Raw genomic sequence first — 27328 nt, 5'->3', positions numbered from 1 at the left:
TAGCTTTGGCTAAAAGAATTGAACTTGAGCCTGATCAAGCCTCAGAATCCAGCTGTCAGGTTCAAGAATACAGAGACAGTTCAATGTGTTGAACTACACACAAGTATGCCGGCCACAGAATCTAGACTGGGAGAAATTCCATCGAGCAAACAAACAAATAAATTGTAAGGAAAGGAAAGAGATGAAGGAGGAATCTGTAAATTAAAAGAGAGAAGACATAAAGTTTCAAAAACTAGGCAAGACTAGTGTCTGGGAATGCATTTGGGTGATAAATCATAAAAGAAAAAAAAACACAAGGAAGTGATTACTTTAAAAGTCAGGGAAGTCGTTACTTTTGGAGAGGAGGTAGAGGCTGTGGTTGGGATGAGGACATGGGGGCTTTCTGGGTGGTTGGCAAAGTTCTATATCTCGACCTGCATAGTTATTATGAAGTGTTCACCTTATAATGATTCAGTAAACCATTTATGTTGTGTGTGTTGTTTTCTGTATCTATGTTTTGTTTTACAATAAACAGGTAAAAAAATCAAAACCAAAAAAAGTCATGAAAACATAAGCGGAATTTAAAGCCTTGGGAATAGGTAATTTCATTTGGGAGAGAGGATAGATAGGGCAGACAGCCCAGGACTGAGCCTTGGGGGCACTCCAGTGTTTGAATGTCTGGTAAGAAGAGGAGATTGAGAGGGAGCCGCCATGGAGGCAGGAAAACAAAGCAGTAGCTATAAAGGAACAGGTGAATGAGGTATCAGGGAAGAGAAGAAAGTATTTCAAGATGGAGTAAATGCTTTAACTGCTCAATGCTGCTGGGAGACTAGAGTGAGCATAGATTACCCATGGGCTTTCGTACAAGGTAAGTGAGGTGACTTCAGTAAGCACTGTCTCAGAGTGGTGGCAACAGCCTAGCAGAGTGGGTTCAGGCGAGGATGGGGAGTGAGGTGGAGGCAGTGGTTTCAAGGGAACCTTGAGTGATGAAAAAGAGAGGGCAAGCGATGGGTCAGGAACACCCTCGACTGTCTTAGTGCCAGACAAATGCAAGTCAGACTCAGCCCCAATGGCAGGGCACTTTGCTTGGAAGATGAGCTACATGGTGTGTTCTGCTGAAGTCCATCACCCTTCAGCTCCTGCCTCCCACCCACCCTGTCTCAACGCGCTGCTCTTCCCAATGCATGATGCTGAAGATAGACCTGCAGCAGGGCAGGCAGCAGCCAGCTGCTGTTCTACATGCAGGGCAAGCAGGGCCTGAAGGGCGGGAGGCACCACACTTGCGGGCAACAGCAGCCAACTGCTGAGACAGGATGCCAAGCAGATCAAAGCCATCAGCTGGGATTTCTGATCCCTATCACCACCTGCCTTGGCAAAGTCAAGAGAATGGATTCTCCCTGTGTCTTGTTCGTGCCTTCCCTCTGAAGCTCAGTCACAGCCATTTCTCATCCTGGTGAGATGGGGATGGAGGGGCTGGCACCTGAAGATGAGGCAGGCCAGGGCGGTTGGAGATGCAGCTGGTGGTGAGCGGACTCTGGCTTGTCGGCAGAGAGGAGCAGAGTAGCCTTTTGTTCATTCCAAGATCAGAGCCAAAAAGTTGAAGCGGAGAAGTTTCACAGCAGGGCTGGATACTCTTTTCAGAGCAGCCTGGCAATATAAAAAGAGCATTCGTAGCCCTCAATCCACACCAGCCTGGTGTCCTCCTTTCTTAGTAGAGTTTCCAAGGCTCAATCCCCCCTCCTGTAGCCACCTGCCCTGCCCATGGGCAGAGGCATTCTAGTAGGATGGCATGGTGTTAACCAGCCAGGCTTGATTTTCCTCATCTATATGGAAATAATAATAGTGCCTACTTGTAGAATTACTATCAGAAATGGGTTCCTGTGCTTAAAATGCTTAGAGAGGTGCTTACCACACAAGTGGGGCTAATCTTAGCTGATCTGGCCCCCTTAGTTTCCCATGGGCTCTGCCTGCTTTCCTGCCCTCTGTGTCAGGAACTCAAGAGACATTCCCACAGGTCTGAGCCTGGGCCTCTTCTAGGCCTTGCTTCATGGACCAGAGCTCCCTTGGAGGTGAGAGTCTATACATTAGGACTGCTCACTGCCCAATGAGGTTAGAGTTGCGGGGACCCTGGAGATGTTTTTCTAGGTGAGAAAACTGAGGCCCACAGGAAAGGAATCCTTTTCTACTGCTTCTAGAACTTTCTGTGTCATTCTGTGTTTCTCTTGAGACAACGTCTTTAGACGTCTCTTATTTAGCATACACTTCTGCCTTGCAATATGGGGCACTTTGGAGGCCCAAGATCTAGAGGTGAGTGTGTGTCTCGGCCTTTCTGTGCTCAGGTGACGGTGCTCAGTGTCAGTATGCATATGCAGTTTCTAGCATTTGTGATGAATTTACACTGATCTAGTACAGTCACACATCTGTCTCATACCCAGAGGGCAGGCCTAAACTAGAGGTGACTTTTGTGGCTCCAAACAGAGTCCACTAACAAGATCACACACAGACCAAACCCATTACCCTTGCCTTAGGACTGCGCTCCAGCCAGCTGACCTCACATGCCCCAACCTCATCCACCAGGGCAGCCCATCTGGTGGCCAAAGGCTGTGTTTGGGACACACAGATGGCTGGTTTGCATGACACGGAACAGCTTGGGATGTGGACTACATGAACAATTGGCTGAACTTTCGCAGATTTAACCAGATGTTTGGCATCACATAGGTGTAGATTGCCTCTCCTTCCCTTCTGAGCCTACTCTCCACTTCAAGAATTTTAATAAAATGCCTGAGCCTGGCTGTACTCTGCAGTCGACAACTGTTATACCTGAGCATAGCATGGGGTTGTAGTTAGGCTGCTGGGGAAGTCATATGCCGGCCATGCACCTGCTGTTGATGTGAAAACCAGCGGAAGCTAGACAATCACAGCCAGGCTTACACAGTGGCAGTAGCTCCCAGCCCCTCCTTCTCTCACCCCCACACGAGTGGCAGAGCCTTCAGCTAGAGAAAGGATAGGGACTGAGGCATCCCCACAGGAACCTGCTGACCCCACATGACCCCACATTCCCCAGAGCTGCCCTGTGGCCCTGTCCCAGCTGGGACTCTGAGCATCATGCCCCATCATGCACTCCACCCATATAGGGCCCCAGCTGGCAGAGGGGAGGTGAACTGCCAGGAAGGGATCCAGCATTGCCTAGTAACCTGGGAGGAACTATCTCTGGCATCTTCTTGGGATTCTGGCCTCCCTGGGTTGGTCCAGAGGAGATTACCCCAGTCTCTGTGCTCCCATGGAGCTGAGTGACTAGTGAGGAATGGGAGCATTGTCTCTTTGCTTCTCTTGCCCATCAGTCAATCCCCCTCCTGTGAGTGCCTCAGTTAGTGTATCTGTAAAGTGCGGTGGCCTCTCCCACCCTTCTCCTGGCCATGTGTCTGCATGATGCTTTATTATGGACCCTCTCCTGTGTCATTTTCACCTTACCGTAGAGATGAGGCATGTTTATTTGGTTTTATTTGTTGCAAGAGCTGAGACTGCACTGCGTGTCCAACCCTACCTCATATTTCTAGGGTCTTCCAGCTGGACCAGGGACCTAAGGGAGGAGGGGCCTCAGTAGACCTAAGGATAGTGTGTGTGAGGGGCAGCTTTCTGGCACCTGCTCCAGAACTCCACTGCTGTGCACACTGCCACTCTCCCTCGTGTGATTGCTAGCACTGAGAATTTACCAGGTGTCAGGGGTCTTTCTGAGCCCCTGTATGCATTAACTCATTTACTACTCACAATATCCTCTACTTTACAGTTCAGGAATTGGAGGTATAGAGAAAGAAGAAACTGGCCTCAGTTTACACAGCTGAGAAGTGGCAGAACAGGGAGTGCTTTTTTTTTTGAGACGGAGTCTCACTCTGTCACCCAGGTTGGAGTACAGTAGTGTGACCTTGACTCACTGCAACCTCTGCCTCCCAGGTTCAAGTGATTCTCCTGCCTCAGCATCCTGAGTAGCTGGGACTACAGGCATGTGCCATGACGCCCAGCTGATTTTTGTAATTTTAGTAGAGACGGGGTTTCACCATGTTGGCCAGGATGGTCTAGATCTCTTGACCTCGTGATCCACCCACCTCAGCCTCCCAAAATGCTGGTATTACAGGCATGAGCCACTGTGCCTGGCCCTGGCAGTGTGCTCTTAACCACTGTGCAACGCTGCCTTTCTGCAAAAACAGCAAACGTGTAGATTTCCTTCCCCAGGTGGCTTTCTATTTGTGTGAGTGCCCCGCAGGGGACCTTAACTTTTCAGGTTAAATATAAAATGCCTTCTGTTTTCATTCATGGATATCAGTATACATGCACACATACATACACAGGCAAGCACAGACACACTCACATCAACCAATTGTCATTACCCTGCTCTTCATTCATTCTTTCCAACCGGCAAAGCCCAGTGGGCCCCTATGGGGTAAGATGCAGTCCCTGCCCTGGGGGAATTCTCTGGCTAAGAGGAGACATAGATCTGTGAATATGCAATGGCTCTAGGGTAGCTGCAGCAATAGAGGTAAATTACCATGGGGACACAGAGGAACAAATATAATCTGGGAATTTGGAGACTGGGCTCACATCTCAGGAATTAAGGAAAGGTTTGATCAAATTTACAAAAGAAAAACAACCTCATAGTCCGGGCACGGTGGCTTATGCCTGTAATGCCAGCACTTTGAGAGGCTGAGGCTGGTGGATCACCTGAGGCCAGGAGTTCAAGACCAGCCTGGCCAACATGGGGAAACCCCGTTTCTACTCAAAATACAAAAGTTAGCTGGGCATGGTGGTGTATGCCTTTAGTCCCAGGCACTTGGGAGGCTGAGGCATGAGGATCCCTTGAACCTGGGAGGTGGAGGTTGCAGTGAGCCGAGATTGCGCCACTGTACTCCAGTCTGGACCATAGAGCAAGACTCCGTTTCAAAAAAAGTGGGCAAAGGACATGAACAGACACTTTTCAAAAGAAGATATACATGCAGCCAGCAAGCATGTGAAAAAAAAGCTCAATATCAGTGATCCTTAGAGAAATGCAAAACAAAACCACGAGATACCATCTCACACGTGTCGGAATGGCTGTTATTAAAAAGTCAAAAAATAACAGGTGCTGTCAAGGTTGCAGAGAAAAGGGAACACTTATATACTGTCAGTGGGAGTGTAAATTAGTTCAGCCATTGTGGAAAGCAGTATGGCATTTCCTCAGAGAGCTAAAAGCAGAACTACCATTTGACCCAGCAATCTCATTACTGGGTATATACCTAGAGGAATAGAAATCATTCTACCATAAAGACACATGCATGTGAATGTTCATTGCAGCACTGTTCACCATAGCAAAGACATGGGATCAGCCTAAATGCCCATCAATGACAGATGAAAGAAAATGTGGTACATATACACCACAGAATACTATGCAGCCATAAAAAGAATGAGATTGGCTGGGTATGGTGACTCATGCCTATAATCCCAGCACTTTGGGAGGCCAAGGCGGGCGAATCATGAGGTCAGGAGTTCGAAACCAGCCTGGCCAACATGGTGAAACCCCGTCTCTACTAAAAATACAAAAATTACCTGGGTGTGGTGGCGGGCGCCTGTAATCCCAGCTATCCGGGAGGCTGAAGTAGGAGAATTGCTTGAACCCAGGAGTGAGCAGTGAGCGGAGATCATGCCACTGCACTCCAGCCTGGGTGACAGAGCACGACTCTGTCTCGGGGGAAAAAAAAGAGAATGAGATGATGTCTTTTGCAAGAACATGGATGGAGCTGGAGTATGCTCAGCAAACAAATGCAGGAACAGAAAACCAAATACCACATGTTCTTATTTATAAGTGGGAGCTAAATGATGAGAACTTATGAACACAAAGAAGGAAATAACAGACACAGGAGTCTATTTGAGGGTGGAGGGTGGGAGGAGGGAGAGGAGCAGAAAAGATAACTCGGGTACTGGGATTAATACCTGGGTGATGAAGTAATCTGTACAACAAACCCCTGTTATGTGAGTTTACCTATGTAACGAGCCTTCATGTGTACCTCCAAACCTAAAATAAAAGTTTTTTTCTTTTTTTTGAAAGAAAAGTATTGGTAATCTTGGAATTAGCCACAAAGAAGACCCGGGTTCAAATCGCAGCTCTGCCCATTACTGCTTGGGGAATTGTTGCAAAGATGATGTACTGAAGGATTTGGCACAAAGTTCAGCACATACAAGGTCTCATAGATGCTTTTTGAAAATTTTTTTCAGCACCTTGCTTTGTTACCTTGAACAAGTCAGCTGACACTGTCGGGCCTCAATTGTCTTACTTATAAAATGGGAGCAATAGTGTCTGCCTTGAGTATCTTTAAAGCTGCTGGTAAAGAGAAAACTATGTACTGTGGGTGGAAGGGCTTTAATATGTGAACTTTGATCTTCATTGTAACGAGTAGCACAGCGAGGCTGGTGTGGGAGTCATGCACCGGGAAGCCAGAGGGCTGTGTTAAGGGCACAGTGACAGAATCGGTCCTCTAAGGTGCGCAGCTGACAGATCCTAGAGACGGAGATGGAGCTAAGTCCTGTGTAATTCTCCCAGCACCCCGGTCTCTCTCGTGAAGTGAGTGCGAAGCACTTTGCAGTGATAGAGTCTTTTAGAGATGCTTCCTAATAACAACCTACAAGCTGTCCAGGGGGAACGAGGCTGACAGGAACGTTAATGAGGCTGTCGGGTGTCTGTTAAAGTTTGGCGCCATCAGACTCTGCTGGCACAAACAGCTGCTGGGACTTGGGAATGTCTGGAAGCGGCGTGGGGCTCGGGTTTCCATTTTCCCCCGGGCCTGGATGCTGGGCACAGCAAGACCCACAACCCCACTGTCCCTGGCCCTTGTCCATTACTTAGCCTTTTTGTTGTTCGTACGTTTTACTTTGGGGTTTTAATTAGTACTAAATAGGCAGGAAGATAGAACTGAAAAGCTTGTTCTCTGGCTGCGTACAAGAAGGACAACAGGAGTAATGTCGACTGCCATTCACCCTCTGCCAGGCCCTGGGCAAAGGGGGCAGTCGTGGTGTCCCAGCAGCTGACTGGGCAGCCAGAGAATGGAGTGTTCCCTTTCCTGGAAGAGGCGTAAAGAGGAAGCAGGAGGAGATACGGGTGGGGTAGAAAGTGTGGGGCAGTGCAGGGAAGAAGGGGTGGCGTTTTATAAAAAGACTCACAAGGAGATTTATGTGGAAGTTAGTGCTGGAAAAAGCAACAGTTCTATGTAGAATATTAATGGAATCCATTTTCTTGCCATCTCCTGCAGGAACACTTTGGAAGTGCAAGAGAAAAAAAATCGCTTTGCAGTAATAACTGTTATTTATATATGAGAACAGCATTGAATATATCAAAATGTGAGGTTTCAAGGTAATAACTGGACCCTCAGAATCATCATTATCCATTTAAAAGGCAATTTCTGGGCTTGGAAATTGATAGAAAAAAAATGGCCCAATTCTACCACGGTGGTAAATAAATCTGTGTTTCATTTTTATGATTTGATTTTGTTCTGAACCCAATGGGACTTGATGACTGAGGGGAATTGAGTAGGGATGTAAATGGGAATGACCTTCCCAGCTCATCTTTGCTGATGTCCAAACATGACAGCTGGGGAGAAGCCTCCAGTTTTCATCCTGGTCACAGCTAGAGGGAAAACAGTGGAGACAGAGGAGGTGACTCTGGCCAGAGTCCACTGGGCATCTTCTAGAACGCTTACTCCTGGTTCCCATGATTCTGCCTCTTTCACCTGCCAAGTTAACCAGCATGGATGAACATTCCTCTGGCTTTTTTCTATTTATACTAAATCTATATTTTTTTTCCCCAAAAAATGGAGAACATTCCATACCTACTGTATTACAATGAGCCCATTTCCCTGTATCGTGAACAGCTTTCCATATCAGTTCATATACATCCATCTACTTCTTTTTAAAAGCCGTGTGCTTGTCCTCTATACTATCATTGAACTAACTTTTCCCCTTGAGATGGACATATGGGTTGTTCCCATCCCTGTGCCTGGGTCTCTGTACATTTGCAGGAGAATTTCTGGAGAGTAACTCCTAGAAGTGAAAGATTTGGGTGAATGGGTGTGAACATGTTAAAGCAGAATCAGTTGGGCATTGTTGACCTTGAAAAATGAGATTCAACAACGTTTGTCCTGTAGGTCGAATGGATTCTCATTATGTCAGGCTACTGCACAAAACTCGGAAAGATCTTTTGGGAATTGGTGATTTTGCTCATTTAGGGGCCAGGATGAAGATTGAGAAAGAGAGAGAGCTTGTTTTGGACCATAGAGCAACATTTAGCCTCACTCCCACTGAGGGTGGGAGTGTTGTGACTTGAGAGGTATTCAGGAGGGTAGTGATAAGCCCCTTTGCAACCTCAGCTAGTGATAATAGCAGCTACCATAGAGCACTGACGATGCATGAGGCACCTGGGGCTTGCTGTCCAACCCAGCATTGTGATTCCAGCTCTGCTCTTAATGAGTTTGGGATTTGGGGATGTTTTTTTAACCTCTTCCTGGGTGAAATGGGACCATCACAAATACTTCGCAGAGTCACTGTGAAAAGTAACTGTGATAGCTCTTGCAATATTACTTTCTAAAGAATAAGGTGCTTCTTAAACGTCAGTGTCTTTATTAATCATGCATTTGAGGTTGATTTAAAGCTGATCAAAGTGTTCCTTTCCTTTCCTCCCCACTCCACCACCGTGCTCAGAGCCCTGGGACCCAGAGAACAGAGATGTGTTCGTTTCCTCTTTGCTCTTTGACCTTGAGAAAGTTATTAAGCCTCTCTAAGCTGAAGCTTCCCTTTCTGAAAACTCAAGGGAGGCACAACTGTGTAAGAAGCTCAGCCCTGTCGTGATCAGCAGCTCTGCTGATTTTTTAGATGGGATATGGGACAGTTAGATGTGCATAGGTAGGTAGGTGGGACAGGTGGATAGGTCATGAGAGCAAGATGAGAAGAGCGAACTGTCCCTTCCTCCAGCCCCCTCTTCTGTCCTAGCCAGGTGGGGAGGGCTCTGTGCCCTCAGAGCCCAGGGTCAATGAACACAGTGTGGTGACTTCAGAAATGCCTTAGGAGAGGAACTGTCCTAGGTAGCAGACGGGGAGGAGCTTCTGCTTACCCAAAAGGGGAAATGAAGGCTCCATTTCTATTCAGCCACAATCCATTCCAGAGAAATCAAGAAATGTTCATGAGCTGCAAGCACTGGACGGCAAGGTCTCTCTGTCATCATCGGGAATGACAGATTCCTCAGAGAAGAGGCAGAGCTCAGGTTTCCCATCTTCTCTTAGCACATCACTCAGTAGGATTTCAAACACAGACAACTCTTGAATGAATGCATGGAAGCAAAGGTTGGAGGATGGGATAATTCAGCACAATGGTTAAGACTATGGAGTTGGAATCCTGGGTCCACCACTGGCAAGCTGTGTAACATTGTGCAAACCACATCCCTTTCTGAGCCAGGGATGATGGGCTTGCTCTAAGAATTAAATGAGATCATCCCTGGCTTTTTTTTGAGTAAGCACTCAATAATTGGTAGCTCTGTGAGGTGTGACATCCCTGAAATAACAGGTGCATGCTGTTGCCAAACTCTAACAAGCAATTCAGGTCCACAAACTCAAGCCTTTCTCAGTATCAGCAGACCTACTGCCTTGATGTTCTAATAACCCCTAATGAGTATAGTGTGATCATCAGTTAAATAAACAAACAATTAGTGAGTGAGCAGCAGGCTCTTCCTCAGCACATCCTATTAATCCGTTGGTCTTTAGTTCACATTTGTTGGAAACTGATTAACTGCACGTCCCAACAGGCACTAGACGACTGCAGTTCTGAGCCAGACCTACGCATCCCCAGCCTGTCTTGACTTGCCCCAGTCTCCTCCCCTCCTAGGGGTGTGACAAACCAAGTCAATGTTAGCGGTGATGAAAATGTCTGGAAGGAAGCCAGAAGTGATGGAAAAAGTCCAAAACCCCATAAACGGATTACCCTAGATGTAAAGTCAGGAGTGCTAAGGTGGTTTGAGGCTGATGAAAAGCTTAGACAGATAGCTAGGACTTTAGAAATTGCTTTGGAGGTCTTCAGAACAACACGAGGTGAAGGAGGGAGGAGAGGCTGCCAGGGTTCCTTGTTCTATGCGCCGTTCCCATTTGTGGTATTTCTGCTTAGTGATTTATTTTGAGCACGGCTCAGTGGTACTGTTCATATTTTTGGTATTGTGGTTAATATTGTGAACATTATTGTCAAATAATTTTAATCAGAATTTTATCAAAGTGTCTAGAAGTGGGCTCAGGGCCTGGTCCAAAATCTTTTAAGCATGTGCATGGCTTCGCACACGTGCAAACCTACACGCGCACACACCGGTTTTCAAGCCTCACCTTCTCCAAGTGTGCTCTTCAAACAAGATTCAGGGTGAGGGCCGCGATGAGTAAACTTGACTGTTTGTAACCCAAGCCCATGATCCAGCAACTAAGTGGTTTAATTACGCTTATCACTGCCAGGCGCCTCTGTGGATTAATGTAGCTAATTCAATATCCTCTCTAAGAAGCACCATTGGGGACTGTGATTCTGCTCTGAAGAGCAGCCTTCAGCCTCTCTGTTCACCGCCAAGACCTTGGCTGGGGAGTTGATGTTTGTCTCCCAAGGTGGTCTGTGGGAAACTGGCCGACAGGTTAAACCCTCCTCTCTCCCTGTCTCCCTCCTCGTCCAGCATTTGGCTGTTGTGTCCATTGGAAACCTTCCCAGACTCTCCCTTCCTCCTCCCATCTCCTTCCACCCCCTGCCGAGCACTTTTAATTTGCTTGGAATAATTGATTCTGTCTTCTTCTTGCACCTCATTTTCTCCTCACTTTTATTTATCACCTTGAAACCTCTCCTCAATGTACGCAGGCCCCATGTCTGTGGGGAGATGAGAGTAGGGTGCTGCTGTATAGCGGGCGGGTGAGGGGACAGCCTCTGCTACCAGACCCACCGTTTCTGCTCTCCCACAGGCACTGGTGACCTCATGGCTGTGTCTCCAAGTCGAGGAAGCACCTGGCACACAGGAGAGTAATGAATAGCTGTAGAGGAGAGTGAGGAAGGAATGAAACATGCCTGTGTTTTGCTGGCTCTAGCATTTGCACCTGGTTTTTTTCCCCCCGATGGCAAATGGGCTCCCCCTACACCTAGTGACCATTCACAGTGGCACTCAGCACCCAATCCCTCTGTAAAGCCCTCCCTGGTCACCATTCGCTCTTTGCATGAAAAAGATAAGGTTTCTATTGAAACCACAGGACAGCGAGTTGCCCAGGGCCCTTCGGGAGTTGAAGGAGAGGCTGGGCAAGCGGCGGCCTTCCATCTGCCCAGGACTGTTAAGGAAATCTACCTGTCGTTCCTGGGTAGCTTTTCTAAGGCCTCCTCAAAAGTGGTGGTGCTATAGCCACAAAGCCAAGTCAAATGAATTAGAAATGGGAACCCGTTAACTTTTTGATCCAGGCTTTATGGCCATTTTTAAGTTATTTAAGCTACTATCTCCTCCTCCATCTGCTGATCTGTGAGGATTAGAAATTGGCTAAGGTGGGTACATTTAAGCAGGAACAAGAAAGCTCTGGTGGGTTTGGGTGTAGCAGAGTTGGATCCCTGCTTGGCCCTATAGTACTATTTTTTTGGCCTCAGGGGAGTTCTGCCAACATTCCCCCCGCCCCCCCACCCCACCCCACCCCACTCCCAACATCCTCGCAGTCTTCTGCTCATCTAACTGGGAAGACACAGATCACTCTGGGGCTCCAAAGTAGGCGATCGCTGGACACTGGGCTGTGGTGCCAGGCTAGAAAGAAGCGCCCTCCTCTCTTCTGTGGCTAGGGTGCCATGGGCAGGTGTCGGGAGAGGGGACCGGCAACAGGGCCCCGAGAGCCTCTATTTGCCCAGCTCACATATGGTGTCGAGGAGCTACAGGGAAGCCAACAGTCCTACTTCTGTCCTTGTGCCACCCACTTTTGTGGAAACCATTGGGCTGCTGGGCTCAGAGCAATCTGTAGAGCTTTCCAGGCAGGAAGAGAGGCTGCGAGACAGAACAGAGGAACTCTCCAGAATGAATCACACCAAAAGGCCTGGGTTCATCCAGCTGCAAATCGAGGGTGTAGGCAAGCTCAATAAGCGCAGCCTCCGAGAGGACAGACGACAGGGAGATGGTAAATAATGCCAGCGCTGCTTTGCGGTAGGGAGCCCCTTCGAAGGCCAGTTGCAGAGGAGGGGCCCCACAGCACAACCTTCAGCATCTCAGCCTTGGTGGGACTCCACGGAAGGGCTGATGGGCTCGGTGGTGGTGAGGACGGGGGGATGTTTCAGAATCATTTTGAAATTTACTTTTATGCTATTAATATTTGCTGACAGATTAGAAAGAGAAATCAATCTGGCAGTGGGTTCTGAGTTTAGGGTTGTTTTCTATGTATGCAAGAACCATTTGTTAGTGCGCTTTGTTAGCTTTGTGAGAGGGAGAGAAGGGAGTCCAGCAGCCTTGGGTAGAAAATCCCACAATTTTAGCACTGGAAGGAGCCTCAGAGGTCCTGGTATGGCCGCGTCGTTTTACAGGTGAAGAAACTGAGGCAGAGAAGGAAAGTGACTTGCTGGAGTTCACAGGCTACTTTGTGGCAGAGTTGAGACAGGACCCGTGGCTCTTGACTCCCAGGCTGGCAATGGCACCCTGAAAGAAGGGGTGTTAAGCCTGAGTATCAAGTGTTTCTCATTTGGTCCCTGCACAGTAGTCATTAAAACATGTTCACTGAATTGAAAAAAAAAATTGCCAAGGCATAGTCTTGGTACACCCTAGTCCTGCCCTGGTTATAAAAAAGGGATCTTCATTCAAACTATCCTAGAAATCTTTTTTTTTTTTTTTTTTGGATGTGGAGTCTCGCTCTGTGGTCCAGGCTGGAGTGCAGTGGTGTGATCGAAGGTCACTGCAGCCTCTGCCTCCCTGGTTCAAGTGATTCTCCTGCCTCAGCCTCCTGAGTAGTTGGGATTACAGGTATGTGCCACCGTGCTTGGTTAATTTTTTTGTATTTTTAGTAGAGATGGGGTTTTGCCATGTTGGCCAGGCTGGTCTCAAACTCCTGACCTCAAGTGATCTGGTCACCTTGGCCTCCCAAAGTGCTGGGATTACAGGCGTGAGCTGCCACCCCCAGCCTGGAAACCTCTGTTTCTATCATTCTGTTACTCCCTCATCTAGAACACAGGCTCTCCAAAGTGAGGTACTCAGTGTTCCATTTAATTAATGTAATAATAACCTATCGATGAGCTATTTTCACTGGACTGAGTACCTTGGACAGATGCTTCCATGGAGTCTTCACCAAATCAGGAAGTAGGCATTGTTATCCTCATCACAGACGCGGAAGCGGAAACTCAGAGAAATTAAATTCAGATCACACAGTGGGTTTAGTGGTTGTGTCAGGATTTGAACCCAGATCTGTAGGCTCCTGAGGAACACATGTGCAGTAAAGCCTTTTGCAAAGTGAAAGTTAATTGGGGAGGGGGTTCCTGTCTGCACACCTGCATCTAAGTTGACCTGTGTACAGGGGGCACAGGGTGGGAAGACTCCAGTGTGAGAACTGCAGTAGAAAGGGAGCGGTTCTTTTCACCTTGGCACGGCCCCCCAGGCTTGCTCACCACCCAGACCCCCTACTTCAAGCACAATTAACAAGCTCTCCGTGGCCAGCTCAGAACCCGTGGCTGGCAGGGGCAAGCAAAGCCTTGCCAGCGAGAGGCACGTGGCAAGGAAGCTGCCGGGCAGAGGGCAGAGGATGAGGCAGGATGTGCCACAGTGCCATTCCAATATAAAAGAAAAGAAAAAGGAAAGAAAAAAAAAGCCTTAGCGGTTCTTGGCTCCAAATCCCAATTTGCATCTCATCTGGGAGTTATTTGCATAGGAAGTCCTATCGGTAGCTTTATGAAATAAATAAAATAAATGGCCGATAAGGCTGCCAAGCAGACTCCCATAAGCCTGTGCTCTGAGAGGGAAGTGATTGCTTTGTTGGGTTCTGCATAGAGTCCCCAGGAACCCCTCCCTGCCGGGCTCTGGGTGGGTTCGGGGGAAGGGCAGGTTTCTGGGCCCAGGCTCTGGAGGAAGCAGACAAGTCAGATACACTGTCGGACAGGCACCTGGATGCAGTAAAAGCAGCCCTGTGTTCCCACCAGGAAACGATCCTACAGGTTTCTCTAGACCTTCTGTGCTGGCTTGACGTCAGCAGCATCTTCAGTGAAGGGCCTGCTCCTTCCTCCCCAGGCCTGCTGGGCTTCCAGGCTGGCTCCTGTGCTCCCCTGAGCAGCAGTGCTCAGTGCTGAGTGGGAGGATGATCCTGGGAAGCTTCTCCCGATGAAGGTTCCTGGGTCTCCTTGAGGAGTCTGCTGTGGTATATCAGGAGGGGAGCCCAGGAATCTGCATCGCCGGCTTGTGGCTGGAGGGTGGGGAGACACCCTCTGAGGACCCTCTTCCGAGGTGGGAGCTGCAGGAGCTATTAACAGTAAGATGCTGGGTGTTCTCGACAGGGTGACAGGGCAGCTGTGCACCCCACCAAGCCCTGGCCAGCACGCTCCCACAACCTGTGAAGAAGAGATGATCAACTTCTTGTGACCAGTGAGGAATAGACGCTCAGGACAACTGGGGCCTGCCCAGGGTCACTCAGTCAGGGAGCAGGAGGTCTGATTTAAAATCTAGCTCTTCAGTCCCAAAAGGCTGCTGTTTTTAGGAAGAGATCCCTGCAAATGAAGCCATAACTCTACTTGCGGAGTTTTGAGGCAACTGGGCCAGAGCAGAGTCTGTAACCTTGCTTGGGGAGCCATCTCAGCAGAGCTCCCCCCGTGATCTGATACTGACGTCCGGAGGGGCAGAGCCACAGCCAGAGTCACACAGCCGGACAAGGTGGGCAGGCCGCCGTCTAAGAGCTATTGCAAAAGCCAAAGCGACCCCAGCTTGGGTGGGAAATGGAGAGAGGCACCTCTTGCCTGAGCCCAGCGGGCTTTCTCATAGTCAAAGAGAGTTGAACAGTGTTGGCCTGGTGACCCTTAAACTTCATCTAGTTTATGTTTTTTCATTTCTTTTAAAGTTCTCCCATTTTCATTAGTTGATTTTACCTTCCGCCCTCCCTGCAGCTCTCAGGGAGGAGGGAGCACGCAGCTTTTTAGAGGGGTCAGGATGGGGACCCAGCCTCCTGCCCTGCCCCCCGCCCAAAGCTGTCTGCACTGGCCTTGATCCTCTTTTGCTCTGCTTGAGAGCCACCTGTTGTCACTGTTTGCACAGCTGAGGCATGAAGCATGGCAGTGATTAGTGACCCACAGTGGGCTTCTAAGCCTGTTCACCCGCTCCGCAGTCAAGTCAGAGGAGGCTCCCTCCAAGCGAGGGATGGAGGCAGCAGAGCACAGCCGTGGGCCTAGGCTGGAAGATGGCCTGGAGGTGCCTCCTCCTAGGCCAGTCCCACCCCCTCCTTTGTGGCTTTTAGGGTGCTCAGCTGGGTGGGGACTCCCAAATGAGGCTTCACTGCTCACCTCATCTTGTCCTTTACAGGAGAGCGGCTGAGCACCAATGGGTGGTTTGGAGAAAATGGGCAAGAAAGCTCTGGAGTTTTACCCAACTTTATTCAGAGCAGAATAGAAATGCAGGTGAATCTGAATAATTTGGTGCGGGATCTGAGGGGCCTCTGGCTTAAGGCTGGGGAGCAGAGGCAGGGGCCAAAGCCTGGGCCAGCAGTTGAGCAATCAGACAACACAACTGTGTGTGTGTGTGTGTGTGCAGGGTGACTGGGGAAGACAAAGTGAATTAGGGTGGGAAAATCAAACAGGTCAGGAGACACTAGAACATAATTCTACCTTTGTCACTCACTAGCTGCGTGGCCTCAGACAAGCAATTTAAGTGGCCTTCAGTTTCCTGTTCTGTAAAATTGGGATCGTGCCTATCCCAACAAGTCCTCTATAGATTTTAGGAGACTGTTTCCCTGATGGTGTTGAATTTGAATGAGGGACTACATACCCTATTTTCCTTTTTTGGCAAAACAGTCGTCATTTTCAATTCAACAAACATATGAGAAGCTTTCTACATCCAGCCCAATCTTAGGTGCTGTGGGGGATACAACAGGTAAGAGATGATGCTGGCCCTTGTCTTTCAAAATTAGAGGCTTGAGAATAATGAAGACATCAGAATCTGATTTTCCTTTTTGTTTTGTTTTTTAAGCAGCTGTGCTGAGATGAACTTACATAACATACAATGCACCCATTTAAAGTACACAATGTAATGGTTTTTAATGTATTTTAATGTATTTAACCGTTAGGCAAGCTTCATCACAATCACTTTTGCAACTTTTTCAGCACCCCAAGAAGAAACCCCATCCCCTTGAGCTATCACTCCTCACTGTCCCCATTCATGCCAGCCCCTGCCAACCGCTCATGTGCTTTCTGTCTGTGGATTTGCCGATTTGAGACATTTCTCTCTTTTTTGGAGACAGAATCTTGCTCTGTCACTCAGGCTGGAATGCAGTGGCATGATTTGGTTCACTGCAACCTCCGCTTCCCGAGTTCAAGTGATTCTCCTGCCTCAGCCTCCCAAGTAACTGAGATTACAGGCGCCCGCCACCGCACCAAGCTAATTTTTTTATTTTTAGTAGAGATGGGGTTTCGCCATGTTGGCCAGGCTGGTCTCGAACTCTTGATCTCGTGATCTGCCTGCCTCAGCCTCCCAAAGTGCTGGGATTATAGGTGTGAGCCACTGTTCAGGCCCTTGAACATTTCATACAAATGGAATCAGACAATGGCCTTTTGTGTCTGGCATTTTTCGCATGGCATAATGTGTTCAAGGCTCATCTGGGTTGTAGCATGTGTCAATAATTCATTTCTTTTCGTGGCTGAATAGTATTCCATTATGTGGCTCTACCACACTTTATTTGTTAATCAGTTTATAGATACTTGGTTTTTTTCCACTTTTTGTCTATTGTGAATGATGCTGCTATGAACATTCATGTATGTGTTTTTAGGTGGACACATGTTTTCAATTCTCTTGGATATATACCTAGGAGTAGAATTGCTAATCATATGGTAAATCTATATTTTATCCTTTGGGCAACTCCAGACTGCTTTCCAAAGTGGCTGCCCCATTTTGCATTCCCACCAGCAATGTATGAGGGTTCTAATTTCTCCACATCCTGTCTCACATGGTTTTGATTTGTATTTCCCTAAGTCTAATAATGTTGAGGATCTTTTCATATGCTTACTGGCCATTGGTATATCATCTTTGGAGATCTATCTGTTCAGATCTTTTGTCCCTTTTTAATTGGGTTATTTGTCTTTTTATTAAGTTGTAAGAGTTTGTAAGAGTTCTTTCTATATTCTAGATATAGCCGCTTATCATTTATGTGATTTGCAAATATTTTCTCTCACTGGTAGGCTGTCTTTTTACTTTCTTCACAGTGTCCTTTGAAGGGAGACATCTGAATCCAAACTGCAAACGATGTCAGTGTTAATTACAATTAAACCTCATTCATTTGGACTCTGGTAATTTGGAATGGGTCCAGGACAGAGGTTCAAAGTTTATTCTTTCAACAGTTATTGAGACTGTCTATAGTCAAAGACTGTTCCAGGCCCTGAGGGTAGAGAGGTGAACAGAGCTGAGTCCTGCCTTTACAGCCACAGTGTGTGGTGAGGAGAACACAGTCACACCATGGGAGCCAAGGGCCTGAGTGCTAATGGCAGAGCCAGGTGCTCAGGGAGCCCTGGGGAAGGAGGAGCTAACCGTTTAAAAAGCATTTACTTGGTAGCTCACACCTGTAATCCCGGCACTTTGGAGGCTGAAGTGGGAGGATTGCTAGAGCCCAGGAGTTCAAGCTGAGCCTGGGCAACCTAGTGAGACCTCATCTCTACAAAACATTTGAAGGGAAAAAAAAATAGCCAGGCATGGTGGCACATGCCTGTGGGCTTAGCTACTTGGGAGGCTGAGGTGGGAGGATCACTTGAGCCTGGGAGGCCGAGGCTGCAGTGAGTGGTGCTCACACCACTGCACTCCACCCTGGGTGACAGAGGCAAGCAAGACTTTGTCTCAAAAAAACAAAACAACAACAACAACAACAACAACAAAACACTGAATATAATAAATACTAATAGTAACAACAATAAAAAGAATTTACTGGGCAAATCAACAGTGAAAACAATTTAGGAAAATAGCCTGCTTGTAAAGGCCCCTCAAGCCTGTTACAGCTTTTATTTCTGTGCTAACAGACAACGTGGTTGGCCTTGCCCTCCTACCCTCCAGGGAGAGTTGGGGCTCCTGGAATGGTCTAGGACATTTTGTCATCTCATGATAACCTCATAGGTAAACTGTTATTGTCGCCATTTTCAGATGAGGAAACTGTAACTTGGGGAGGTTAAGTGACTTGCCCACAGTGACAATTACTAATTGTTGAGATTAGGATTAGGACAGAGGTGTTCTGTCTCCAGCATCATGAGACGCTGTTCTGTGTGTTGGACTCCAGACCTGACTGGATCCCAGCCGTGTAAGCTTGTTGTCCCTCATCAGGTAGGACTGATGCTACCTGCCCCAGGATGGTTAAGCACTTGGTCACCTGCACCACCCTAAACCAATATATGGCATTGCTGTTGCAACATTGGTTTCTCCAGCCTACACCACCCTTAGGAATAATAGTCTGAAGGTATATTTTCATTTGTCAGACATGTGTGTACCCACTCTATATACTGTGCTCCCCACCCTCCAGCAAGATTGCTGGGACCCCATGTCCTAGCCTGCTCTCGCCCCTCTGTGGATCCCAGGGCCTCCATGCCCATCTCTAACTCTTGACCCTTAAGGCCTCTGTGGTATCCTGATGGGGGTAAAATGTTCCCCAATGCCCTGTGACACATTCTGCCCTACAGGGAAGGAAACTGGGCTGCCTTATATGCCTAGTTTCCAAAAGAAAACCCCTGTCTTGTTTTTGGTGGTTCTTTATTGCATGCTCTCTAGGACTTGGCTCAAAGGGCTGAGGTCCATGAGCCGTACTGGACTCCAAATTATTTATCTTCCTGCCAACTCTTCATACCTCTGAAACCAAGTTTACCATCACTGCCTTTTGTCTCTTGTACGAATGGACCCCAGTCGTCTCATCCTGTGGATCTTGCATATTTTCCATTGATCTGTAGGGGACATGGAGCTCAGATCCTGACACTGAGACTCTTGAATGTTTTTATTATTTAAGAGGCAGGGAGTAAGTATGGGGGAGCATCCAGGCCCTGAGGCTGGGACACAGGTGGGACTGTCCCTGGCAGCTTCTCTGCAGGCTTTATGCTGCCTGGATAACCCATCTCCCTTCCAACCACCTCCCACTGTGCTGCGCACCTGCAGCCAGCCTAGCCAGCCTCTGCTCAGTTTGCCTCCTGCCTGAAGAACACAGGTCTTTTTCTGCTCTCGAAAGAGGTGCAGGATTTCACCCATGAGTGAATCGAGTGTGTGCTCATCAGATCGATGGCCCGTGAGTGTCTTTTCTCACTGACACAGCAGCAGCATCGTGGAGCTGCCTCCTCACTGAGCAGGGTAAGAGACTCCCAGAGGTGGCCTGAGAGGTTTTGGAGGCACACATTTGGCTACTAGGAGCCACCAGTCCCACAGAGATACTGCTGGACTCCCTGAAAGCAGCCTCTAGGGAGATAAAAATGTCAAGGGCCACGGGGCAGCATATTTGAGGTTGTGTCTGCTGGGCCACGATACCTGCCTTGGGGCTTCCAGAAGGTGGTGTGACCAATGGGAGTAGCATGGGCTTTTAGCCAAACCTCAGCTCTCTCTCTCTCTGGCCGTGTCTTTGGGCAAGTCCTCTGACTTCTCTGAGCCTCAGGTGCCTTATCTGTGAAATGTGGATGCTAGTACTGCCTGTCACACAGTGGGATTGGGAGGCAAAAAGACTTAGAGTGTGGAAAATAGCAAGGATGACATGTGGCCCAGGGAGGGCTCAGGAGCCATTAATATCTCTTTCTAGAGAATCTGTCCACCTCCACAGCTATGAAAGGGAAAAGAGGTCCCAGGGTCTGGCAGAAAGCAGTGAAACGTCAATCTCTTCCCGTCCCCTATATTTTATTTTTTTGGATTTCAAAATAGGGCTTGGGCTCTAGAAATACAGGTTTGCTGAATTGGGCATGGAGCCACCAGTTCTCCTTTAGTGATCGGGGGCCGTTGCTAAGTCTCAGTTGTCTGTGGAGGAGAGTTTGGATTGGAGAATTCCATGGGATTCCTTCCCTCTGGGCCTCGGAGGGCAGGATCACTCTGTTCCCACCCTGCACGGGGTGTTTTGGAATAACAGGAAAGGAACCTGAAGCTTCAGCTTCTCCAATGGAGCTCTCCTTGGCTCTGCCTCAGTGAGAGACTGCAAATTATTTACAGTCCATGGGATTGACGACATGGAGACTGATAGCCAAGCTTCTTGGATTGGTTTTAGCTCCTAGCCCAGGAGTGGGCATTAGGCTGGGATGCCAAGTGGGGATCACGTGGCCCCGAGGTGACCCCTCTGGATCCATCTCCCTGGGCATTCCTTAAGGCTCAGTGCAGCACAGTCCATGCCCCTCACACCACTCTGGAGGCAAGGTGGCACAGGATCCCATGCAGTGGAACAGTGGGTACAAGACCCTACAACCCTCTCTTTCACTCCGCTTCATTGTGCCCATCCTGAAGACCTGGGGGGCCTCTGTGCCTAACATCTGTGATTCTGGAGTCTTTAGCAAATCAGTTGCTTTCTGCCGGATACCTCGGAGGGCCTCTTCATGCTCTGCCTCTACATTTGTCTTTTCCCAAAGGCCCTAAGCCAGTAGGTTTCATAAATGTTTTTTTTTTTTTTTCTCTTTTTTCCAGCTCTGGAGTCTTGTAAGATGCTACTTGGTTTAGAGAAAAGTGTGCCGTCATCAAATAAGTTTGGGAAATACTGCATTTTATATATATTCACCTCTTAGAGGCTCATAACGAAGGCCTCGGCATTGCCCACCTCCCGTGGCACCATTACAGGGTCAGCGCTGTAACAGTGTCTCTGAGAAATCCTGTAGTGAAGGCCACTGCTTAGAATCGTCTAAATGATTCTTGAAATTATTTAGGTATTAGACCTGGAACTTCTAATAAGAGGGTGATCATCTATTAATAATACATAGTCTATACTGGACACTGGAGTGAAACATTACAGAAGAAAAAGGGAGAGGGCAGCTAAAAATAATCACCAGCTGTTAATTGGTCATAGTAGGCATCAATAAATGGGAATGTCTTGGTGTCTTATCTACCAGCTTCTCATGGGACACTGGTATTCCATGAAACATAGTCTGGGAAATGCTGCTCCTCGTGCAGTTTAGTCAGCACCTAATTGCCAGGCACTGTGCTAGGCACTGGGGATACAGTAGAGAACAAGACAAGCATGGCGTTGGCTTATATCCAAGACTAGCAGGGAAGGCAGGGATAAACACATAATAATACATAAGTGATGTATGTTACAAAAGAGAGAGAGAGTCGAGGGTATTGCGGACAAGGGATGGTGTATAGCACGGGGATATTACTTCGTCTAGGAAGCTACAAGATGGCCTTCCTGTGACATTGCCATGTATTTTGAAGCTTGATAGATGAGTAGTAGAAGTTAGCCAGGCAAGGGCTGGGGAATGGAGAGCTTTCTGGGCAGAGGGAACAGTATGTGCAAATGGTCAGGGTCAGAGAGAAGCTTTTGGTTGCAAGTCACAGAAAACTAAACCGAAAGCAGCTAAAATGCCAAGAAAATGAATTGGCTTCCACAGTAGGAAGTCTAGAGGCAGGCGGGAGCCAGGGAAGCTGTGAGCATTGTTTGTCCTGGTGGCTCAGGGACATCAGATTCAGGCTTTCCAGTCTCTTTACTCCACTGTTCACAGCCTCAGCTTTCTCCCAAGATCGGCTTTCTCTCCAAGATTGGCTTCTCCCAAGATTGGATTCCCCTTGTGTTATATTGTGGGCTATCAGTAGCATTTTTTTTTTTTTCAAGTCTAACATGAAAGTAAGAACTGAAGTCTCTTCCCTCAGGTCTTAATGGGGCCAGTCTGGCTCACTTGACTACCCTGAACTGATTATTGTCATGGGGGAATGCCTGGCTGTGATTGACTTAGTCTGGGTTCTTAAAAGCAAAGCAAAACAAAACAAACCAAAACACTGGTAAGGGAAATGGGATTACTGTGATTGACTTAGACCCAGCGATTGGCAGAGTTTTTCCATGAAGGGCCAGATAGTAAATATTTTAGACTTTGTGGGCCATATGGTCTCTGTTATGACTTCTTTTTTTCCCGGAATCTTTTTTTAAAATAAATTTTTTATTGTATATATTTGAGGCTTACAACATGATGTTAGGGGATACATATAGATAGTAAGATGGTTGCTATAGTGAAGCAGATTAACATGTCTATTATCACACATGCTTTTTATGACAAGAGCAGCTAAAATCTGCTTATTTAACAAAAATCTCCAATACAACACACTTTATATTAGAGATTTTTGTTAAATAAGTAGATTTTAATCCCCACATTGTACATTAGGTCTCTAAACTTGTTCATACTACATATCTGCCTTTTTGTATTCTTAGACTTATGTCTCCCTATTATTTCTTCTCTACCTTATCTCCACCTGTGATAACCACTGTTCATTCTCTATGTATTTGAGTTCTTCTTTATAAAAATATTCTACATATAAGTGAGATAATGTAATGTTTGTCTCTCTGTCTAGCTTATTCACTTGGCACAATGTCCTCTAGGTCTGTCCATGTTGTAACAAATAGCAAGATCTCCTTTTCTAAGGTTGAATAATAGTCTATTTTGTGTGTGTGTGTATATATATATATTTATATATAAAAAATATATATATATATAAAATATTTTCTTTTTTTATTATACTTTAAGTTCTGGGATACATGTGCAGAATGTGCAGGTTTGTTACATAGGTATACATGTGCCATGGTGGTTTGCTGCACCCATCAAGCCGTCATCTACATTAAGTATTTCTCCTAATGCTGTCCCTCCCCTAGACTCCCAACCCCCGACAGGCCCCAGTGTCTGATGTTCCCATTCCTGTGCCCATATATTCTCATTGTTCAACTCCCGCTTATGAATGGGAACATGCAGTGTTTGGTTTTCTGTTCCTGTGTTAGTTTGCTGAGAATGATGGTTTCTAGCTTCATCCATGTCCCTGCAAAGGACATGAACTCATTCTTTTTTATCACTACACAGTATTCCATGGTGTATATGTTCCACATTTTTTTTCAGTCTGTCATTGATGGGCATTTGGGTTGGTTCCAAGTCCATGCTATTGTGAATAGTGCTGCAATAAACGTATGTGTGCATGTGTCTTTAGAGTAGAATGATTTACAATCTTTGGGTATATACCCAGTAATGGGATTGCTGGGTCAAATGGTATTTCTAGCTCTAGATCCTTGGGGAATCACCAAACTGTCTCCCACAATGGTTGAACTAATTTAGACTCTCACCAACAGTGTAAAAACATTCCTATTTCTCCACATCCTCTCCAGCATCTGTTGTTTCCTGACTTTTTAGTGATCATCATTCTAACTGGTGTCAGATGGTATCTCATTGTGGTTTTGATTTGGATTTCTCTAATGACCAGTGATGATGAGCTTTTTTTCTTTTGTTTCTGGGCCACATAAATGTCTTCTTTTGCAAAGTGTCTGTCATATCCTTTGCCCTCTTTTTGATGGGGTTTTTTTTTGTTGTAAGTTTGTTTAAGTTCCTTGTAGATTCTGAGTATTAGCCCTTTGTCAGATGGATAGATTGCAAAAGTTTTCCCCCATTTGTCAGGTTGCCTGTTCACTCTGATGATAGTTTATTTTGCTATGCAGAAGCTCTTTAGTGTAATTAGATACCATTTATCAATTTTGGCTTTTGTTGCCATTGCTTTTGGTGTTTTAGTCATGAAATCTTTGCCCATGCCTATGTCCTAAGTGGTATTGCTTAGGTTTTCTTCTAGGGTTTTTATGGTTTTAGGTCTTATGTTTAAGTGTTTAATCCATCTTGAGTTAATTTTTGTAGAAGGTGTAAGGAAGGGGTCCAGTTTCGGTTTTCTGTGTATGGCTAGCCAGTTTTCCCAACACTATTTATTAAATAGGGAATCCTTTCCCCCATTGCTTCTTTTTGTCAGGTTTGTCAAATGTCAGATAGTTGTAGATGTGTGGTGTTATTTCTAAGGCCTCTGTTCTGTTCCATTGGTCTGTGTATCTGTTTTGGTACCAGTACCATGCTGTTTTGGTTACTGTAGCCTTGTAGTATAGTTTGAAGTCAGGTAGCATGATGCCTCCACCTTTGTCCTTTTTGCTTAGGATTATCTTGGCTATACGGGCTCTTTTTTGCTTCCATATGAAATTTAAAGTAACTTTTTCTAATTCTGTGAAGAAAGTCAATGGTGGCTTGATGGGAATAGCGTTGGATCTATAAATTACTTTGGGTAGTGTGGCCATTTTCACGATATTCTTCCTATCCATGAGCATGGAATGTTTTTCCATTTGTTTGTGTCCTCTCTTATTTCCTTGAGCAGTGGTTTGTAGTTCTCCTTGAAGAGGTCCTTCTCATCCCTTGTAAGTTGTTTTCCTAGGTATTTTATTCTTTTTATAGCAATTGTGAATGGGAGTTTGCTCATGATTTGGCTCTCTGTTTGTCTATTATTGGTGTATAGGAATGCTTGTGATTTTCGCACACTGATTTTGTATCCTGAGACTTTGCTGAAGTTACTTATCAGCTTAAGGAGTTTTTGGACTGAGACAATGGGGTTTTCTAAATATACAATCATGTCATCTGCAAACAGAGATAATTTGACTTCCTCTCTTCCTATTTGAATACCCTTTATTTCTTTCTCTTGTCTGAGTGCCCTGGCCACAGCTTCCAATACTGTGTTGAATAGGAGTGGTGAGAGAGGGCATCCTTCTCTTGTGCTGGTTTTCAAAGGGAATGCTTCCAGCTTTTGCCCATTCAGTATGATATTGGCTATGGGTTTGTCATTAATAGCTCTTATTATTTTGAGACATATTCCATCAATACCTAGTTTATTGAGTGTTTTTAGCATGATGGGGTGTTGAATTTTATCAAAGGCCTTTTCTACATCTATTGAGATAATCATGTGGTTTTTGTCATTTGTTCTGTTTACGTGATGGATTACATTTATGGATTTGCATATGTTGAACCAGCCTTGCATCCCAGGGATGAAGCCAACTTGGTTGTGGTGGATAAGCTTTTTGATGTGCTGCTGGATTTGGTTCATTAGTATTTTATTGAGGATTTTTGCATCAATGTTCATCAGGGATATTGGCCTGAAATTTTCTTTTTTTTGTTGTTGTGTCTCTGCCATATTTTGTTATCAGGATGATGCTGGGCTCATCAAATGAGTTAGGGAGGAGTCCCTCTTTTTCCACGGTTTGGAATAGTTTCAGAAGGAATGGTACCAGCTCCTTTTTGTACCTCTGGTAGAATTCAGCTGTGAATCTGTCTTGTCCTGGGCTTTTTTTTTTTTTTTTTTTTGGTAGGCTATTAATTACTGCCTCAATTTTAGAACTTGTTATTGGTCTATTCAGGAATTCAGCTTCTTCTTGGTTTAGTCTTGGGAGGGTTTATGTGTCTGGGAATTTCTCCATTGTTTCTAGATTTTCTAGTTTATTTACATAGAGGTGTTTATAGTATTCTCTGATGTTAGTTTGTATTTCTTTGGGATCAGTGGTGATCTCCCCTTTATCATTTTTTATTGTGTCTATTTGATTCTTCTCTCTTTTTTTCTTTATTAGTCTGGTTAGTGGTCTATCTATTTTGTTAGTCTTTTCAAAAAACCAGTTCCTGGATTCACTAATTTTTGGAAGGGTTTTTCATACCTCTATCTCCTTCAGTTCTGCTCTGATCTTAGTTATTTCCTGTCTTCTGCTAGCTTTTGAACTTGTTTGCCCTTGCTTCTCTAGTTCTTTTAATTGTGATGTTAGGGTGTCAATTTTAGGTCTTTCTTGCTTTCTCCTGTGGGCATTTTGTGCTATAAATTTCCCTCTAAACACTGCCTTAGCTTTTTCCCAGAGATTCTGGTATATTGTGTCTTTGTTCTCATTGGTTTCAAAGAACTTATTTATTTCTGCCTTAATTTCATTATTTACCCAGTAGTCATTCAGGAGCAGGTTGTTCAGTTTCCATGTAGTTGTGGGGTTTTCAGTGAGTTTCTTAATCCTGAATTCTAATTTGATTGCACTGTAGTCTGAGAGACTGTTTGTTATGATTTCCATTCTTTTGCATTTGCTGAGGAGTGTTTTACTTCCAGTTATGTGGTCGATTTTAGAATAAGTGCTGTGTGGTACTGAGAAGAATGTATATTCTGTTGATTTGGGGTAGAGAGGCTGTTAGGTTCACTTGATCCAGAGCTGAGTTCAAGTCCTGAATATACTTGTTAGTTTTCTGTCTCGTTGATCTGTCTAATATTGACAGTGGGGTGTTGAAGTCTCCCACTGTTACTGTATTGGAGTCTAAGTCTCTTTGTGGGTCTCTAAGAACTTGCTTTATGAATCTGGGTGCTCCTGTATTGGGTGCAAATATATATATTTAGATAGTTAGCTCTTCTTATTGCATTGATCCCTTTACCATTATTTAATGCCCTTCTTTGTATTTTTTTGATCTTTGTTGGTTTAAAGTCTGTTTTATCAGACACTAGGAGTGCAACCCTGCTTTTTTTTTTTTTTTTTGCTTTCCATTTGCTTGGTAAATCTTCCTCCATCCCTTTATTTTGAGCCTATGTGTGTCTTTACAAGTGAGATACATCTCCTGAATACAGCACACCAATGGGTCTTGACTCTTTATCCAATTTGCCAGTCTGTGCCATTTAACTGGGGCATTTAGCCCATTTACATTTAAGGTTAATATTGTTATGTGTGAACTTGATCCTGCCATTATGATGTTAGCTGGTTATTTTGCCCATTGGTTGACACAGTTTCTTCATAGTGTTGATGGTCTTTACATTTTGGTTTGTTTTTGGCAGTGGTTGGTACCAGTTGTTATTTTTGTTTTGTTTTGTTTTATTTCCTTTTTAGTGCTTCCTTCAGAAGCTCTTGTAAAGCAGGCCTGGGAGTGACAAAATCCCTCAGCATTTCTTTGTGTATAAAGGATTTTATTTCTCTTTTACTTATGAAGCTTGGTTTGGCTGAATATGAAATTCTGGGTTGAAAATTGTTTTCTTTAAGAATGTTGAATATTGGCCCCCATTCTCTTCTGGCTTGTAGGGTTTCTGCAGAGAGATCTACTGTTAGTTTGATGGGCTTCCCATTGTGGGTTACCCGACCTTTCTCTCTGGCTGCCCTTAACATTTTTTCCTTCATTTCAGCCTTGGTAAATCTGA

General features: G+C 45.8%; 1 protein-coding gene across 1 annotated transcript in view; it reads left to right on the top strand.

Annotated features, from left to right (window-relative positions):
- GRIK4 (glutamate ionotropic receptor kainate type subunit 4) overlaps positions 1-27328 on the top strand; it is a 355193-nt gene that overhangs the window by 95443 nt on the left and 232422 nt on the right. The window lies entirely within an intron of this gene.

The sequence above is a fragment of the Papio anubis genome, chromosome 12 (assembly GCF_008728515.1).
Source record: "Papio anubis isolate 15944 chromosome 12, Panubis1.0, whole genome shotgun sequence".
Classification (NCBI taxonomy): Eukaryota; Metazoa; Chordata; class Mammalia; order Primates; family Cercopithecidae; genus Papio; species Papio anubis.
This window is presented reverse-complemented; position numbering and strand designations above follow the sequence as displayed.